This window comes from Lissotriton helveticus, chromosome 2_1 (genome assembly GCF_964261635.1).
Source record: "Lissotriton helveticus chromosome 2_1, aLisHel1.1, whole genome shotgun sequence".
Lineage (NCBI taxonomy): Eukaryota > Metazoa > Chordata > Amphibia > Caudata > Salamandridae > Lissotriton > Lissotriton helveticus.
The window spans coordinates 1,197,912,855-1,197,928,181 of NC_136059.1; positions in this window are offsets into that span (position 1 = coordinate 1,197,912,855).

The window sequence follows — 15,327 nt, forward strand, 5'->3', positions numbered from 1 at the left end:
CCTTGAAGATGAAGATGATGGAAGCGCCAGATAAGAAGATGATGGAAGCGCCAGATAAGAAGACATCGGAAGCAACAGGAAATACCCACTACAGGAACCCAAAGACTGATAATTTGCACAAATCAAAGACAATCGCTTTCTTCATTGTCTTCCTCTTTTGCCTCCTCCTCATGACTTCCTTCTGGATCTTGGAGGAAAGCACACCCGCTCACCAGATGTTGCCAACCACTGTCCAGCCAACCACCATGAAAGAGCACCACCTGATCACCCTTTCACCTCAGGTCCGAGAAAGGCGTAAGGAGTTCTGGAACAATTCCTTCGTACAACTGTTGCACCAGCACAACCTTGCTGCAAATGCCACAAACTGCTGGATCTGTGGGTTGCTCCCACATGCTACCGGACACTCCATCCCCTTCATCCCTTCTCCTTTCTCAGTTCACGGCTCCTGCCTCGTCTGGTTGATCCTCATGCAGGAAAGCCACAAGGACAACGCCGCTTCCGGTCAAACAGTGTCACACTTCTACTATGGGTTCTGGCTGAACAAAACAGGAAAGACGTCTGCCCCCTTTTGTCCTGCAATTTCAGGTTCAACCTTCCTTACGAACATCCCTGCCAAAGAAAGGGTCGAAATGCAAGTGCTCCACAATCCAGCCAGACCCACCTTCTCCCACCTGCGGAAACAAACGGCTGCCACCCTGACCGTGGCCCTGTCTGTCATCAATGTCACAGGACTCGTATGTCTCGAAGGACAGGGGACGCAGCTGGTGGGTAACAGTTCTTGTCGCATCACCAAAACATTGGTCTCAGCTGACCCCCCCTCCTTTGTTGCTTCCCCGAATATGTACTTTGTTTGTGGCACCAAAGCTTACACTTGGCTCCCAAAAGGCTGGAGGGGTACGTGCTACATCGCCTTTATTCTTCCCCCCACGTATGTGGCTCCAGACTGCCATCACCGGCAAAAGCGCGCCGGAGACATTGGACAAGCCGACTCCACCGGAGCACAGTTCCTGGATGCGGCGAAGGGACTTGTTCCTCTGTGGGGCCCAATGGCAAATAGCCACGCTATCCGACACCTGACTCAGGCAGTAGAAACAACCATTAACATCACCGCTGGCATCCTCGCCAACAACACGGCTGAGCTTCAGGCAGTCCGCCTGGTGGCTCTTCAAAACCGTCTTGTTCTAGATGTGGTTCTGGCCGACCGTGGAGGAGCATGCCGCATCATCGGCTCCAGCTGTTGCACCTACGTGCCAGATAACTCACCTTCAGTCTACAAAGCAATCGAACACCTCCACAGACTGTCCTCAGAGGTTCACCAGGAGCAGGAAGGATGGTCGCTTGGAGGCTGGTTCTGGGACACTTTGAAGAACTGGGGATGGAGATTGTTCACGTTTATATTGATACCAATCATGATACTGTGTGGGTGTTGCTTAGGTATTCAATGTTTACCACCTTTATGTGCACTCATTTCCAACTGTATGTGCCCTAAGACTTTGGACTTTAAAACTGAGCACATGAGTCCCCTATACGAGATAGAGGTGCGTGGTCTCATGGGGATCGATCCGAACTGACAAGCTGGCGAGACATGTTAAAGGGAGGACTGTGGAATTTTAGTTTGTGTACTGAACATCATCTACGCCATCTTGCCGACTCACGTATGAACATACACGACAGCCATTTTAGGTACCATGGTCTCCCTGTTCACGATCGCCCGTCAGCGCACTTCCCTGAACCTTGCAAGCCTTCCCCGCGCACCCTGGCTGCCCCCGCACTCACATGCACAAGTCATGAACCCTCCCCTCCCATGACTCTGTCTCAGGGAATCACACCCCGCGCCTGACCAACACCTCCTTTCCGTCCATGAATACCCCTCCTTTGATGACCCCTTCCTCTGAGCCCGACTGCCTGTACGAACCGCTGGTCATCCCTTAGCCCGAGGATACAGTTTATTGCCCACTACTGTATGCACTCGCCTTTCTTGAAAAAAGCCACTATTGATCATGACCTCCCCACCCCCTGAGATTCGATCAGGCGCACACATTCCAAAGGAATCGGCAGAACACTCAGCTGCGTGATAGCCCCCTCCCAATCATATGAGGGGAAAGGGCCTCTACTGTTGTCATGTGTTGGAATGGGCCGGAACTGGGGGGGTGCCGGGGATGTCGTTCTTATACTTCACAAGGTCTTTGTTGTAATAAAGAGCGTCCACATGTCTTGAACCAGTGTATAAAAGACCAGGTCTCAGAGAGGTTGAGAGAGCACCTCGAGACGATACCTTGTTGTCCGATCTGATGTGTTCTACTCCGTCGGAATAAAACTTGTTTCCTGTCTTCCTGTCTCCAGCGCCTGCCTCTTTATTGGATAACTTCGTATGGTATTAGAGGCGTCTAACGCCGGGCAAATTTAACTTGGGAAACATCAACAGAATAGCCTGACCATTTTGAATTGATCTTTATCACTTCCACTCCAAGACGGCCTGAATTTTTCGCTGATCCATGAGTATTCCAGCTGGTGAGATGACAAACCCCAAGAATTCCACTTCTGTCACGTCAAAGGCACACTTCTCTAGTTTGACGAACAGCTTATTTTCTCTCAGCTTCTGTAATATTCTTCTCACTTGACTCTGATGTTCCTGGGTGTTGACGGAGTATATCAAGATGTCATCTATATACACTATTGCACATTGATCTATAAACTCACTAAGGACATCGTTTATAAAATGCTGGAACGCAGCTGGGGCGTTACACAACCCATAAGGCATCACTTGATATTCGAATAGTCCAAAGCGAGTCCTAAAGGCGGTTTTCCACTCATCGCCGGCTCTTACTCGGATGAGATGATAGGCCCCCCTCAAATCCAGTTTGGTGAATATCTGGGCTCCTTTCACCTGGTCCAACAAAACTGAGATGAGAGGAAGTGGGTACCTGTTCTTCTTAGTTATCCGATTGATTGTGCGATAGTCTATGCAAGTTCTTAACTCACCCTCTTCCTTCTTAGGCACGAAAAACAAAGGCGAAGATACCGGAGATTGGGAGGGGCGAATGAATCCGTTAGCCAAATACTTGTTGATGTACTCCTTTAAATGATTATGCTCCTTCTCAGTTAAAGCATAAACTCTGCTACATGGCATATTTGCTCCTGGTTCAAAGTCTATTTTACAATCGTATACTCTATGGGGAGGTAGTTGTTCAGCTTCCTGTTCATCAAACACATCTTCGATATCTTGATATTGCGATGGTATTGACTGTGTGTTGATTACGCACACGACTGCATTCGCTGAACACAAGGCCTGAGCTGGATTGTCTTGATCTTTTTTCTTTTGGTCTCCAAAGCAATGAGTCTTGCAATAATCTGAAGTCATTTCTATAGTTCTTGCTGCCCAATCGATAGTCGGGTTATGCTCTGTGAGCCAAGGAAGTCCTAAGATTAACTGGAATTGAGGAGCATCAATTAGATTAAACTGAATTTCTTCCTGATGTCCATCTTCTCTCATCAACCGCACCATTTCGGTATGACTCACTATGGGCCCAGAAGATAGGTTCGTTCCATCGATGGCTCTAACTGATTCACTTTTCTCCTTGAGTATTGCCTTCAATCCTATTTTGGCAGCAAACTTTTGATCGCAAAAGTTCCCTGTTGCTCCTGAATCCACCATCACCGTCACTCCCTTCTTGACCTCCTGACGGAATTTAATTGTCATGGATTGAATTTGATGCGGGGAGGAGGACTGCAGCGTATTGGCCAGTTGATGCTCTTGTGGAGTTGGATTTTGACTCGCATCCACCTGTACAACTCCTTCTACAGGTGGTGCAACTAGGTTTCCTTCGGCTTGTACGATCCTTTGGGTTTCTTTGGGCAATTCCTCACAAAATGTCCGCCGGAACCACAATACATACATAAATTACTGGCTCGTCTCTTCTCTTTTTCTTCTTTAGTAAGCGGACCTCTTATTGCCCCTATCTGCATGGGTTCTTGGTTGTTGGACCCTTCCGCAGCTCTTCCTACGTCAGTTCTTGCCCTGTCAAAACGGGGCACGGTGCTTCGAAATTCTCGCTTCCTTTCTCCTCGCAGTTCACCTTGCCGGAAATCCAACTCCAGGACTAAATCTATGAGAGCTGAAATCTCTGTGGGTCGGTTGGGAATCTGCGCCAGCCCATCTTTTAATTCATCCCTCAGGCCACGATAAAAAATTGCTGTTCTTTTGCTTTCCGGCCAATCGGTTTCCATTATTAACTTATTAAAGTGGGCCAAATACACCACCAAATCTCGATTCCCCTGTTTTAATTCCAGTAGCTCATTATCTACAGCTTGAGAGATTCGCCTTCGATCAAAAATGCGCAAGAATTCTTTTTTAAATTCATCATAATTCTGCAGGAGAGGGTCATCTCGAGTCACTATGGGCATTGACCAAGCTGCTGCATCTCCGCTCAAATAAGACAAGATGAATGCCACTTTAGATTGTGCGTCGGGGAAGATAGAAGGACGACACATGAAATGCAGGGAGCATTGTGTGATAAATACTTGTGCCTTCTGTGGGTCCCCACTAAATCTCTCTGGTGCAGCTAAGGGAATGACTGGTGACAAAGAGTGTATCACCTGTGTTGTTAACCTATTGACATCCCCAGCAGATGTGATAGGAGTTTCCCTATTTCCTGAAGGTGGCTGCCTAATTCTCTGCGCTAACTCAGCTGTTTCCTTTCTGGCATTTATCACCTCCTGCCTCAAACCCCGATTCTCTTCTTTAACTGTCACTAACTCTTTTTGGATGGCATCCAATACCGCCCCTAAGGTCTGCAAATTAACCCCCTCAACCATTCTGTTCGGGTGCAAATTTACAACGTGGGCACTTCACTCTGTCAGGGCTCCACGAATTTCCAATTCTTGTCTCTATGTCGACTTGCACAGGAACAGAAGATGCTTGCTTTCCGACTCCCTCTCTCCAATCAGTCGGAGTCAGATTTAAATCATAACTCCAAGCAATTAGAAAAAGGGAAGGGGAAAAGTGGAGAAAATAACCATAAGAAAAGAAAGGCACAGAAGAGACTGGTCCGGTCCTTCGGTACTTCAGCGAATCCTCCTCTGACTTATCCAGCCAAACTAGGTTCCTGAAAATACTAAAACACATACAAATATCTTTTAGCCTATAAATCTTAACTCTGTTCTAACTGCTTCTATTAGTATTTAACCTACGTACCCATGGAACTGCATTGACCTTTTGCTCTTCTTTCTACTGTGAGGTTTCTTTAACCGGAGTTGCCTTGTGTTCAATCTCACTAAAATGAAATGACTCTGTTAATATTCCACACTAGCTATTCCTTTTGAAAATGTGTTTTCTAGACTATAAACCTACCACGCTATGCAACTCTATGTCTATTATTCTTCCTCTTGTATTGTATGTTGGCTTGTGAATACCTCATCTGTAAGACAGTCAATTGATTAATTTCCTGCTCTATCACCTTCCATTATCTGTTATGCTCCTTAATTTCTTTTGACCTACCAGTGCTGTATTCCGCTATTTTATAATGTGTTCTGCACTTGTCTTTCGTCTTCTTTTAGAACTGCTGCTTCCTGCTCGAGTTATTCGCCTCACTAGATTCAGGTAAGCTTTTCTTTCCTTTTACTTCAAGTATTGTCTAAATTGCATTTAAACAAACTATTTACATTTCTCTGTAAACATGTTTATTTTCTAGTTGCTGTGACTTGAAACACCTGCTCCAATAACTTTTTTCTTGTTATCTCTTAATTATAAATGTCACTGGCTTAAGCGTAATACAATTTCTGCCAAATACAGTCTAGATTTTATTATCACTTAGCTCTGTGAATTCGTCCTCCATAACGTGACGACAGCTTGCTCTGCTCCAGAAGCGGGAACACGTAGTCTTGCCGGAGTCTCTCAGAATGTCTTTTCTCTTTTGCTGCTAGCCTTCTACCGGACAATTTCTGCGAGGAAACTATAATACTAAGTTGCTACTAGGAATATATCTCTCTACCATTCTGGAATTCTGAAAATATAACCTTTCTCAATAACGTTTTCTACTCTGACAGGAATTCTCCCACTGCCTCGGGCAGAATTCTCGGTGAAGTGCGCAGCTCTGATAGAGCGCGCGCCTCACCTGAACTCCGTTCAGGAATGTTCAGAAAACTAGACTGGCAACTTAGGCTGGCAGTTGTCCTGCTCGCCCGCCATCTTGGAATTCCGTGAATTCCACGCCTTGGACCAGGAAAGAGCCAAACTCCAGTCCTGTTGCCTCATTTTGAAAGCTCTTGCTGACCGTTCATTAGGAAGGATCCTGACAGCGGGTCACCCACCTCAACCCCCTCTAGTCTTTATTTTGCTAATTAACTATTGGACAAAGTTTCAGGAAAGAGAAAGGTGTGAGCTGACGTAATTGCATCATCTATTCTCACCAGGCTACATTTCTGTGATCATATGTGTGTGTGTATTCTTAGTAATTTGCCTCTTTGCACACCCCGGAGTTGACTGTTATGGGATTTGTGGTACAGGGTGCGCTATTTTCTCAAGATAAAACATTTTGGTGAAGTGCAGAAGCTGGGATTACAATGCACGCCTCTTGGTTCCAGGAACAAAACCTCAGCCACGGTCGAGGTAATGTTCCACAGACCTTGGTACACCGCCAGGATGTGCAGAGAGGGGACACACGCTGGAGACACACTCCTCCTGTCCCTTGCACCCCCTGCCCTCCGGTTGTGACACAGCTCCCTGCTCTACATTTACAAACGCATCACCTTAACCAGCACACTCGACACTTCACCCCAACCCTGCACTCTCTCCAATCATCCCGAACCTGTACTCTCTACGCATCACCCAAACCTGCACTCTCTCTGCATCACCCCGTATCTGCACTCTCTCCGCATTACCCCAAACCTGCACTCCATCTGCATCACCACAAACCTGCACTCTCTCCGCATCACCGCAACCCTGCACTCTCTGCATCACCCCAACCCTGCACTCTCTTTGCATCACCCAAACCTGCACTCTCTCTACATCACCCTGATCCTGCACTCTCTCTGCATCACCACAAACCTGCACTCTCTCTGCATCACTGCAAACCTGCACTCTCTCCGCATCACCCCAACCCTGCACTCTACGTATCACCCCAAACCTCCACTCTCTTTGCATCACCCAAACCTGCATTCTCTTTGCATCATCCAAACCTGCACTCTCTTGCATCACCCAAACCAGCACTCTTTCCATATCACCCCAAACCTGCACTCACCGTATCACCCCAACACTGCACTCTGCGCATCACCACAAACCTGCAATCTCTTTGCATCACCGCAAACCTGCACTCTTTTTGCATCACCGCAAACCTGCAATCTCTTTGCATCACCGCAAACCTGCACTCTTTTTGCATCACCCAAACCTGCACCCTCTCTGTATCACCCCAGCCCTGCACTCTCTCCGTGTCACCCTTAACCTGCACTCTCTCCGATCACCGCAAACCTGCACTCTCTCCATATCACCCCAACCCTGCACGCTCTCCGTATCACCCTTAACCTGCACTCTCTCCACATCACCCTTAACATGCACTCTCTCCTTATCACCCCAACCCTGCACTCTCCCCGCATCACCCTTAACCTGCACTCTCTCTGCATCGCCCCAACCCTGCACTATGCGCATCACCGCAAACCTGCACTCTTTCCATATCACCCTCAACGTGCACACTCTCCACATCACCCTGAACCTGCACTCCCTCCGCATCTCCCTTAAACTGCACTCTCTCCGCATCACCCCAACCCTGCACTCTACGCACCACCCCGAACACACACTCTCTCTGCGTCACCCCGAACCTGCACTCTCTCCGCAGACCCTTCAGGACGTGTGTTGCCTCTTGGCCCTGAAAGCTGCGCTCCAAGGTTCACCCATATATTTAAGGAAAAATACCTAAATGAGACTGCCTGGAAGGCAGCGCCTGCTTGTAAAGTAGTAGCGCTGCGACATATTCATGCGTTTTTATGTCTAGAAGAACTACAACCTTTTAGCAGAGAGTGTGGCCTCTGGTGCCTCTCAGCGCTAGTTGTCACCCTCCAGAGCTCCGGGCCTCTCAGCGCTAGTTGCCACCCTCCAGAGCTCCGCCCTCTCAGCGCTAGGTGCCACCCTCCAGGGCTCCGGTCCTCTGTGCCTCTCAGCGCTAGGTGCCACTCTCCAGAGCTCTGGGCCTCACAGCGCTAGGTGCCACCCTCCAGAGCTCCGGGTCTCCATGCCTCTCCGAGCTAGTTGCCACCCTCCAGACTTTCGGCCCTCTCAGTGCTAGTTGCCACCCTCCAGAGCTCCGGTCTCTCGGTGCTGCCTATGACCCTCCAGAGCTACGGGCCTCTTTGCGCAAGAGGCAGGCCTGCTCTTTCCATGAGGAAGCAGTGCCCACGTCTGCATATCAGGAGTAGGCCATGTTTAAGTCAGGAGTGGGCCACAAAGACTGGTAGTAGAAAAAGCGCAGTGAAACGGACTCTACAAAGTCAAGCACATGGCACCTCTGTTAGCTCACAAAGTTTGAGTTTGGCACGCAGTATTATTGCACAGTGTTTTGTAATAGGAAACTAGCAGGTGACGCAGTATGTTGTAATTCTGATGCACTTTCGTATCCACTGGCATTACAACATATACATGGCATACGCTCGCAGCTCACTCACCTGCCTTGCAGGGGCCCCTGTGGGCCTGCGCCAGGCCCGGCTCCGCCTGGCTATTCCACGCCTCCCGCAGATGGCAGCTGTTCCGGTAGGTCTTCCTGTCTGTTCCACACAGCACCTCCTTCTTAGCACAGTCGCAGCGTTGCTCCGGAGACCTGGGAACGGGGCTCTGTAGCTCTGTTGCCTGGCACACCAGGCCCTCGCCACACAGGCCGTAGACTCGGTCAGCCCTCAGGTTGGCATTGCAGAGCCAGCCTTCGGCCTTGGCACACTCCCAGCAGCAGCCACAACTAATAAACCAAGCCCTGGGGAGGTGGTGGTCCCTGGGGCAGTGTGGGCGGGGATTGGGGCCTCCCCACACTATATCTTTTTGCTGTCCCCGGTACTTGGCCCACCCGGGGGCTTCGATCCAACAAAGCGCGGGAGCCTGCACTTCGCTTTTTTTTTAAAAAATCTATATTTTTTTTAATGCTTTTTTGGGCCCTGCTGGACTTGTGGGACACCCTGAGCAGACATAGAGGGTCAGGGTGTTCCTAACCTGCCCCCTTTTCTTGTTCATGTTTGTTTTTCGCTTTTATTGTGCCAAGGCACAAGATTGCTGCCATCACTTCCTGGTTTGGAGTGTTGACATCTAATTAGCATGGAGCTCATGGTCAGAAGGGTGTGCAGATCCTCTGTGCCTCTAAATATCAAATCTTTTATTTTTTGATTTTCTCAGCAACTACTGAACGGATTTACACCATTTAAAAAAAGGTCTCTTTCTGAACCAAGGGCTACCTTTGTGACAAATGTGGTGTAATTCCGTTCAGCAGTTTCGGCTGTAACTGGGTCTAAGGTTTCCTGTGGGAAATTGATTTTCCGACCTCAATTCTTTGAATTTCTCAGGAACTACTGAACGGATTTACACCATTTAAAAAAAGTCTCATTCTGAGCCAAGGGCTACCTTTTTGCCAAATTTGGTATAATTCAGTTCAGCAGTTCGGGCTGTAGCTATGTCTAAAGTTTCCTGTTGAAATGAACATGGAGAAAACACGTTTTGGGCCCCCCCCTTTGTCCTAGCCCCCGCTTGCCGAATCACCCCGAAACTTTCAAGATAGGAGCTGACCAAATCGCCCCACTAGTTTTGAAAGTTTAGCGAACATTCGTCAAACGGCGCCAAAGTTATTGGGAAAAGAAAAAATGCTTTTTGAATAGAAACAAGGTCCTAACTATAACTACCTACTGGTGACCGCCAGTATGTAATATATATATATATATACAATGTAAATTTTTATATAATTATAAAATACATTAAAATGAATAGTTTATTAATTGTTTTAAAGTAAATATATATGAATTATTATGCATGTGTGTTTAACTTTTTTGAATTAAGTTTTTTAATTATATTTTTTATAATTATATTAAATCTACTTTGTTTTTTATATTAATTTTATCATTTAACATATTTAATATTTATTATATATATATATATATATATATATATATATATATATATATATATATATATATATATAACATTCGATATTTTGTACAACCATATTTTTACATTGATAATTTTTTTCCAATATTCTTGTAATTACCTGTTTAAGTATAGGGAGTGGTTATTTTTTTAGCCTTCTATATTTTTGTATCAATATTTTCTACTTCTATATTTTTAACATTAATATTTTGTCAGTGAATTGAAAGGGAGTCCCCTTTGGAAAAACACAATGTTAGAGCTCCCAATTGATATTGCAGATCCATAATCTTTTTCCGTGAAGAATAAAAACAAAAAGTTATTTTATTAATTGTCACGTGGCTAGTAGCTCCCAGGGCTTTAAGTGGGCCGGGTCTCACATGCGCTGAGCACCAGCAGTTTTTTAAAGGGGGGCCTAGAAACAGGTCTCTATCCGGCTCTGTCTTGTTTGCTGGCACAGGCAGTCCGTTATTTTCCGAACTGCAGTAACAGCACGCTCATCGATGTGAATGTGCTCACACTGCTCACTTCTCGCTAGTGGAGAAGTTACGACATGACCTCATGCCAAGTGAGCATTGTAGGGGAAGGAAAATCCTTTCAAGAGAGTCATTTTTCCCTCTGGATTTCCCTTCTCTTTTTAAAACGCAGGAGCAGCAACATCGTTGTGGTGTCACCAGAGCTTTAAGTCGAATCTTTTTCAATATTATATACAACAAGCCATAGTTGCTGCTTATTTATCTTATGCAACTAACAACCATTGACAAAGCCAATAGTCCTGACATGTTGTAGGTATGATATAATTGTACTTGTTGTATCATATATCTGGATGCAATGACAGCAAAATACAAGCCGGGTGGCACACTATGCTAAGCACAGATTTTTAGCTTATGTGTTTTAAGCCACGCCCTTTTTTATTATTTTAACTGGGTTTTCTATAGCGCGAACTTGACCCGAAGGTATTGGGTATCAGAGCACTGTACATGAGCCCGAGTTCCATTACATGAGGACACATTCGTTTTTGTTAAGCACGGGGATATTGTCTGGCACATGCATCAACGTAGGCTTTTGCGATTCCTAAATAGCGATTTTTAAGGAATCGCTATTTAGGAATCGCAAAAGCCTATGCATGTAGGAATCATTATAAAAATAGCGATTCCTAAACATTCTTTAATTGCTACTTGCAAATTTATTTTATTTATTTATTTTGCGGTATTTGTAGAGCACAACACTCATCCCAGGGGATATCAAGGCACTTATACCAAGGCAGAAGCTGCTAGGGACTGACACTAGAGGAACATTTAGGAATTGGGGAAGAGGTAGGTTTTTAGTTTTTTCCGGAACAGGAGGTAGTTAGTTGTGTGTCTTAGGTCCGGGGGAAGCTCATTCCACTTCTTTGCTGCTAGGTGGGAGAATGAGCGGCCACCTGTCCTTACTTTATGAATACGTTTAGTCCTGGCCAGGGCAGACTGGAGTGAGCGTAGGTTCCTTGTGGGGACGTAAAATTCAATCTTCCCTTGAAGAATAGTGGGGCCAGTCTTATTTAGGGCCCTATGGGCATGAGTGAGCAGTTTGAAGACCGCCCTCTGGCGCATTGGCAGCCAGTGCAGTTTCATCAGGCATTCCGAGGCCGATTCCAGCTTGCCTTTGTTACAGATGAGTTTAGCCGCCGAGTTCTGCAATACCTGTAGACGTGAAAACAGGTGTACATTCATACCTACAAATAGCGCGTTGCCATAATCCAGGTGACTAACCAATAAGGCTTGAGTAACTGAACGTCTACACTCCAGGGGTATCCAGGGAAATAGTCTGGCAAGAAGCTTCAGGATGGCGAAGCCTTTACCGCAGAGGGATCGCACATGATCTTTCATGGACAGGGTGTCGTCCATAATGACGCCCAGATTCCTTGCATGTAATTTAGGGATGGGGGCCATACCCAGCGAGGGTGGCCACCACGAGTCATCCCACACACCTTTGGCGCCGCCAAACAGAAGGATCTCAGATTTTCAGGCGTTCAGCTTCAGGCAGTGTGAATGCATCCAATGGGCCATTTCCGAGAGACAGTCATGTAATTTGGATTTGATAATGTCGGGTCTCTCGTCCAAAGCCACCATCAGTTGCGTGTCATCCGCATAGGAGCAGATGCCAATGCCCCACTTCCTTCCAATGTCGGCAAGAGATGACATATAGACATTGAAAAGGGTGGGGCTTAGTGAGGCTCCCTGGGGGACTCCACAACTGATGGGGCTGGGCTTGGAATGGAACTGTCCCATGTGTACTGCCTGGGTGCGATTGCTCAGAAAAGAGTGCAGCCAGCTTAAAGCGGTGGATTGGACTCCTTTACTGTGAAGGATGTTCAACAGGCAGTTATGGGATACCGTGTCAAACGCTGCTGACAGGTCAAGAAGTATCAGTGCCATTGCCCCGCCTTGATCGGTGGAGGATCTGATACTGTCCGACACTGTCAGCAACGTTGCTTCCGTGCTATTGTTGACTCTGAAACCCGTCTGAGAGGGATCCAGGAGGAGGTTTGTTTCCAAGTACCCCGTCAGCTGTCCATTAACCAGTTTCTCCAAGACTTTGGAGAGGTAAGGGAGCTGGGAAATAGGGCGATAGTTCTCGGGTTCAGAATGTCTGATCCAGGTTTCTTCAGGAGGGGAATCACAGAGGCATGCTTCCAGGTGTCCGGGAAGGTGGCGGTTCTTAATGATTTATTAAAAAGCTGAGTAATCAGAGGACAGAGCGTGGGAGCAATTTTTGAAAACACAAAATGGGGACAGGGATCCGACGGAGAACCAAATTTAACTGTTTTCATGGCTGTTAGAACCTCGTCCACTGTAAATTGCTCAATGCCAGCTATGGTGGGTGTAGTTCCCGAGTCTGGCGGGCCTGTCGCGGCAATTGCTATGGTCGCAGTATTAGAGGGCTTATCTGTGTTATTGTGGGAGTGTTGGGGAGTGAAGGTGGAGTAAATTTTCTTAATTTTCTCAGTAAAAAAGGTGCTGATTCGTTCACATGCCTCGACTGAGGGGGTAAGTGTTTGGGAAATGCTAGATGGTTTACTGAGCTCCTTCACTATTTTAAAGAGCTCCTTAGCTGAGTTGCTGTTTTTCTGGATACGCTGGGAAAAGTGACTTCTTTTTGAATTTTTTATAGCAAGGTTATACAATTTCCGATTGAGGACATAACGTAGTTTGGATGCGCTGTCTTTAGACTGCCTCCAGAGATGTTAAAGTTTTTGACATTCCCTTTTAAGGTTTTTTAGTAGAGGAGTGTACCATTTCTACATTTGAGATTGTTTCCTAGATTCCCGCATGGGGGCTAGTTTATTTAGTGTTTGCAGTATTCCGGAGTCTAATGTAGTAACGTCTAAACAGACAGAGGAGGCAGCCCGAAACTTGATGTTGGCCTCCTGGACATGAGTTTCAAAATTTAACTCATTGACTAACCTCCAGGCTTGTTTGGAGATCTGGTGAGCTGCCTTGGGTTTCTGTGACTTACAGGGAAGGTTTAATGTGAAAGATATAAGAGAATGATCTGAACAAGGTAGTGGCAGGACCTCACATATTTTAGTGGATTCAATATTGGTGAAAGGTAAATCCAATGTGTGGCCGGCTATGTGAGTAGGGCCCACTATCCACTGCTTGAGGTTAAGGATTTCCATATCATATTCCAGTTGGGAAACCCCTAGGGCTTCCTTTTTCTCGTAGTGAATGTTGAAATCACCAATTATAAAATATTTTTTTTGTTTTAAGCAAAGTGGCAGAAGTTGGCTGAGCAGTTTGGCGCCAAGATTGACTTGTTGTCCTGGAGGATTGTATAATACTGCTCCAGCTAGGATGGTAAGACCATCGTGGAGTACTTTGAAAGGTAAAGTTTGATGTTCATTGTAGACAGTTACTGGTTCCGAGAGGCAGGTTAGGTGATCCCTGAATATAACAGCGACCCCACCTCCCCTACTGCCAGATCGATCTTGCCTAATAATTTTATAATTATAGGGGAGTGCATTCGCTAGGTCCGGGGCATTGGTGTCGGATAACCAGGTTTCAGTAATGACAACCAGGTCAGGGCTCTTGGTTTTAAGTAGGTCCCAGATGTCTAGGGCATACCTAGGTAGGGATCTGGCATTAAGATAAAGGCAAAGAAGGTTGGTATGGTTGTGGACATGAATAGTCTGGTGGCCTAAAAGTGATTGGCCCATACTGGACCATCGACATGTTAGGCAAGAAATTGGTCCGTAAGATAGGCCTAGGCCTGGACCCGTTCGAATACATGGCCCTTCGTTATCGCCCCTTTTATCAGCGTGAGCCAGCAGCTCGCTGCGAGAGTAGCCGATGGGTGTGGGTGAATTTCGAATGACACCGGCAGGGGGTATGGCCCCTGGCCCCGGCCGGCCGCGGACGGGCGCAGACGGGCTTACCTTAGGCACACCTTTGTCGCGCCATTGTCGCGCCCGCTGCGCCCGTCCGCTGCGCCTCGGCCAGCACATTAGAATAAATGGAGGGGTAGCGGGAAGCATGGGCTCCGAGCTACGCCCTCGGGCTTACAGGGGATGATCCTGATTGGTCCGCCTACCTCCCCAATGGCTCTCCACACAATCGGCACTCAGAAGTGGTGGAACGGAGCCCGGGATTCGGCGACCAAGAACCTAGGGATGAGAGGAGCAGCCTAACTCGCTGTCGTCCTCAAGGTCAATTGTTAGTCACAATTAAGGAATGCTGTCCAATTCATTCCTATGGGCCTCCAGGACCATAGGAATGAATTGGAGATGAATGATAGGAGATTGCATGAGCAATTTGCGAGTACCAGTAGGTACTCGCAAATTGACTCATACAGTTTCAAGGGTGCAAGGGTGTCAAAATGACACCCTGTTGCACCCCTGAAATTGATCTCTGCACATATGTTGCACATAGGCAGACAAATAGGAACAAAAACTGGCTAATGAAAGAAACACATATTTACAATAAATTATTAGATCTTCAGAAGAAATTAATTAGAGTGGAAGCCCATGGGGAATTTATGTTGAATTACCTTAAGAATGGCATAATCCCTATGGGTCTTAGGATCCGTAACATCCCAGGTCTCTTTGTGGATATAAAAACTTTTCTAGTTAAGTGGAGCATGATTGGCAGCCGATGCTCGAGAGATCTTATGATTCTTATTATTTCTACATCTAAAGATTTAGTGGCTGAAATAAAAAAAGAGATAGAAGAACTTGAAGACAA